This window comes from Lepus europaeus, chromosome 15 (assembly GCF_033115175.1).
Source record: "Lepus europaeus isolate LE1 chromosome 15, mLepTim1.pri, whole genome shotgun sequence".
NCBI classification, from domain to species: Eukaryota; Metazoa; Chordata; class Mammalia; order Lagomorpha; family Leporidae; genus Lepus; species Lepus europaeus.
Window position 1 is genome coordinate 27,230,161 of NC_084841.1, and position 5,505 is coordinate 27,235,665.

Sequence of the window (5,505 nt, forward strand, 5' to 3'; positions counted from 1 at the left end):
TGCCAGGGCTGCAGATGAGAAGTGCAGGCGGCCGGGTGCTTTTATATTTTGGCGTGTAATAAATAAGGCTGCAGGCATGCCAGAGTGACAGCAGCCTCCTCCCCAGAAAGAACAGCTCCCATTCATCACTTTCCCCCACCACAGGCAAGACGGATTTGTGAGCGCGGCTCCCAGTTGGTGGGGTTCACAAATGTCACACCTTGGCACGTTTTTGTTGGAGTGTGGAGAAAACATACAGCTGGAAACAGAGAGCATGTGTCCAGTGGTTTGCTTCTGTGATTAGACATGGAAAGGCTGTGCCTTCGCGGTCTAAAATGCCTTTTGGAAAAACCTACCCCGGAGCTTGCCAGGAAATTCCGGCTTAACTGCATCAGTTCATCTGGAATGGCAGCAGGAACCCATCCCAGGCAATCAAGGGACGGCTCGCTCTGTAGTTGTACAGCTAGTGTTTCCCCACTCCGGCCTGCTTCACAGAACTCATTCCCCTCTCCGGATGCCGGCAGCAGAAGGCAATGGGTTGACTATGAAACACGGAGCTGAATTCAGGTGCCCTGTCTTGGGGTTTAATAGAGAAATGTCCCTTCCTAGGATTTATCTTGTTTTCTCTTTTGTTTCCAAAAGCCAAAGTTAAATCAAAGTTAGCCAACTCGCTTCTTGCCAGATGAAGATACCACGCCCTGCTCTGTGTTAAGAAAAGGTTGTCTCTGGCTGTTCTTCCTTCTCACATGCTTCTTGATTAAGACTGGAGAACTGGTAAGCACCAAGCCAAACACACTATTCCAGAAACATCAGGATCAAGAGAATTCTCATTCCCTTTATTTTAGTCTCTGCACTTTCATTAATCAGGCTAAGAGGCAGATGGACATTCCTAACCTCTATGATAATAGAGAAGTTTTTAATAGCTGTGGCAGTAACATTGCTTCTGTTTACATATCATGTCGTGGATAATACATATGCACACACTGAAAAATTCACTGACCCTCTCCCATAAGGACAGGAGAGAATTTGGGACCTTCAAGCACATGTGCGTCAGGTGTCTGGTGCTAAGGGGACAAGGGAGGCTCTGTAAGAAAGCAGCAGCTCAGAGCAGCCAGGGCTGTGAATGACAGCACAAAGCAGCCGGACAAAGAGAAGAGGAGAGCGAGCTGCTCATGGCTGCTCTCCCCACTCAACTCAGAGGCCTGAGAACCAAAACCAAAAACAAAAACAAAAAAACCTGTCCCCTGAATTGGCCAAAACTGACAGAAGCTAAGCTAACCACTCCAGCAACTGCCACAAGAACCATGGTTATCCATAGAAAGTGTTTGGTTCTAGTAAGGGAGTAAGAAGGTGATTCTGGGGTATTAAAGGGCTGCAGGCTACAAGTCTAGGAGTCTTGGGAGTCACATGTAGTCAAAGCAAGCCATAGCCACCTAGTGGGGTATGCAAAGCTCTGTCAGCCACCTTCCTCCAATCTGCCCTGGAGTGGCTCCAATTGTCTGGCTGGAGGATTCTTAGTTTGGTGGTGCCCACTACTAAAAGCAGCCATCCCTGGAAAGGGCAGCATGTCAAGCCGCTATGCGGCATTGACTGGCACTGAGCTTTCCTTTCACAGACCTGGAGCTGGAGATGAGGAGTTGGAGGGGAGGGTCTGATAGGTGAGCAAGTGGATGGAGCTTTGCTGTGAGAAGGAAGGCCCAGTGCATTGTCCCAGTAGAGATGTTCCCAAATTAGGGAGGCCTGGAAAAAAATGGCACCAGGAGACCCCAGAGCAAGAAACGGCTCTGACAAGTAGCTCACCTAATTCACAAGTTTTCTAAGCACTATCTGTGGCTGTCACCACCAGTCATCTCCACACCATGGCTTTCTTGCTAACTACTTCCAACCATATTGAGACTTTCCCCTAGTACCTTCCTTTCATCCATTCTGGTGGTGCTCAACACTGGGTGCAGATTAAAATAAACCAGGGACTTCTAAAAATATCAGTGCCTGGTTTCCTTTCCAGACCAGTTCCATCAGAAATTCTTGTGAAGTCTAAGTACCAGTAGTTTTAAGAAATTTCCCAAGAGGTTTCCAAAATGGCTGAATAGGTAGGGAGGGAGCTTTTTGCTCCAGTCTAGGGAAAGGTAGTTTAAAAAACAGTGGAGAGAGTGCAATCTCTGGGAAGAGGTAGGGAGAAAACTCCAGAGGAAACTCCATGCAAATTAAATGGATAATGTGGATCTATGTGGAAGGTGTGGACATGCACAACTCGGGAACCCAGCAGCCAAGAGCCCCATCACCAGCTATGGAGAGTGAGGTGATACCAGATTGTAGCAGCACAAGATACTGGTGGTAAAGCTGCAGGAAGTGCCTGATGTGAGTCTGGCTTGAAGCTCTGAGGGGACCGTGTACCTGCCAATCTAGGGGGAAAGTAGGGGGAGGCATGTTTCTCTCTCCCCAACCACCCAGCACTGGCATACTATAACTAGTTGAGAGAGGACGGGCACCATTTTGGACATATGTAACAGCTGTGCCATCTCGTGTCCACACACCCAGCAACTAGCCGAAAGGAGACACCTGACTCCAGCTGGGAGAATTGACAGGGAGCTGGGTGCTGATGGCTGTGGGAGCCTTGTGTGCTGGGACTGTGAAAATGCTGTGGCTGCACGTGAGGGTGAAGGGTGTGGCTGAGTGGGCAGCCACTGTGGGACGCTCCACATGCTTGGGGATCCCTGATGCCCTGGTGAGAGTCATTGCTGCAGGATTAGTGCTCACATTGTGTAGTTCTTGTGGCACTGCGAATGAATATTGTACCAACTGGTACAATGAATGAATAACTGGTACAATGCGCCCAGCATTGGTCTCCTTTGAGGAGAGGAGGTTTGCATGATACTTTGCCAACATAGCAGAACATACCTCTCCTCTGATAAAAAAGAGACAGAGAGAGAAAGAGAAGCACATAGAACTAATAGAAATGACCAGAAAAGATCTTCACCATGACACACTGTAGTCACTCTCCACAGTAAAACATAAAGAAAAGATTCTAAAATGTGCACAAGAGAAATGCCAGATTACTTTTAGAGGATCTCCAATTAGATACAGCTGATGTCTCATCAGAAACCCTGCAGGCTAGGAGAGAATAGTGAGATATATTCCAATCTAAAGAGAAAAAACTGTCAACCCAGAATACCATACCCTGCAAAGCTCTAATTTATAAATGAAGGTAAAATAAAGACCTTCCATAACAATCAGAAATTGAATTTGTCACCACTCATCGAGCCTTATAAAAGATGTTTAAAGATATACCACTCACAGAAACACATCTTAACATGAAACTAACAGAAACCAAAAAACAGCTGGTGTAGTCATCCTAATATCAGATAAAATAGACTTTAACACAAAAACTGTTAAAAGAGACAAAGAAGGGCACTATATAATGATTAAGAGATCAATTCAACAGGAAGATGTGACTATTATGAATATATATGCACTTAATTATAGGGCAACTGGCTATTTAAAAGAAATGTTAATGGATTAAAAGGGAGACATAGACTCCAATACAATAGTAACAGGTGACTTCAGTACCCTATTTTCAGCAATGAACAGATCAACCAGACAGAAAATCAGTAAGGAAACAACAGAATTATTTGACTGTATAGACAAAAAAAATGTAACGGATATCTACAGAACTTTCCATCCTGCAGTCGCAGAACACAGATTCTTCTCACCAGTGCATGGAACTTTTTCTAGGATAGACAGCATGCTAGGCCATGAAACAAGTCTCAGCAAATTCAAGAATATCAAAATCATACCTTGCCTCTTGTCTGACCACAATGGAATGAAGCTGGAAATCAACAACTCAAGAATCTCTAGAACATATATAAACACGCAGAGACTGAACAACATGCCCCTGAATGAACAGTGGGTCATTGAACAAGTCAAAAGAGAAATCAAAATTTTTGAGAAATGAATGACGATGACAATAAAACATATCCAAATTTATGGGATACAGCAAAAGCAGTGTGAAGAGGAAAGTTTATAGCAATTAGTGACTACATCAAAAAATTGGAAAGTCACCAAATAAATGAGCTATCAATGCATCTCAAGGACCTAGAAAAATAACAGCAAACTAAAGCCAAAGCTAGTAGGAAAAAAGAAATAATTAAAATCAGAGAAGAAATAAAATTGAAACCAGAAAAATATAAAAGATTAGAGAAATGAAGAACTGATTTTTTAAAAAATAAACAAAATTGAAACACCATTGGTCCAGCTAACCAAAAAAAAAAAGAGAGAGAGAGAAAAGACCCAAATCAATAAAAGTAGAGATGACAAAAGAAATTTAACAGATACCTCAGAAATAAAAAGAATCATCAGAAATTACTACAAAGAACTATATGCAAACAAATCAAGAAACCAAGAAGAATTGGATAGATTCCTGAACACATACAGCCTACCTAAATTGAGCCATGAAAAATCAGACCAATAACCAAAACAGAAATTGAATCAGTAATAAAGGCCCTCCCAACAAAGAAAACCCCAGGACCTGGCTTCACAGCTGAATTGTACCAGACATTTAAAGAACTAACTACAATTCTTCTCAGGTTATTCAAAACAACTGAAAGGGAGGGAATCCTCCCAAACTCCTTCTATGAGGCCAGCATCACCCTAATTCCTAAATCTGAAAAAGACAACAGATAAAGAGAACTACAGACCAATATCCCTGATGAACACAGATGCAAAAATCCTCAGAAAAATATCAGCCAATGAATCCAACAACACATCAGAAAGATCATTCAACCAGGCCAAGCAGGATTTTTCCCTGGTATGCAGGGATGGTCCAAATTCATAAATCAATCAATTTGATGTATCACATTAACAAATTCAGGAACAAAAACCATATGATTATCTCAGTATATCCAGAAAAAGCACTGATAAAATACAACAACCTTTCATAATGAAAACCTTAAGAAATTGGGTATAGAAGGAACATTCCTCAACACAATCAAGGCAATTTATGACGAACCCACAGCCAGCTTCCTATTGAATAGAGAAAAGCTGGAAGTATTCCCACTGAGATCCAGAACAAGACAAGGATGCTCACTCTCACCATTACTATTCAGTATAGTTCTGAATGTTTTAGCCAAAGCCATTAGGCAAGAAAAAGAAATCAAAGAGATATAAATTAGGAAGGAATAAATCAAACTATTCCTATTTGTAGATGACGTGATTCTATATAGAGGGAATCCAAAAGAGTCCACTAAGAGATTATTGGAACTAATAGAAGAATTTGGTAAAGTGGCAGGTTATAAAATCAACACAAAAAAATCAATAGCCTTTGTATATACAGACAATGCCACAGCTGACAAAGAACTTCTAAGATCAATTCCATTCACAATAGCTTAAAAAGAAATCAAATACTTTGGAATAAATTTAACCAAGGACATCAAAGATCGCCATGAGAACTACAAGACATTGAAGAAAGAAATAGAAGAAGACACATAAAAAAATGGAAAAATCTTCCATGTTCATGGATTGGAAGTATCA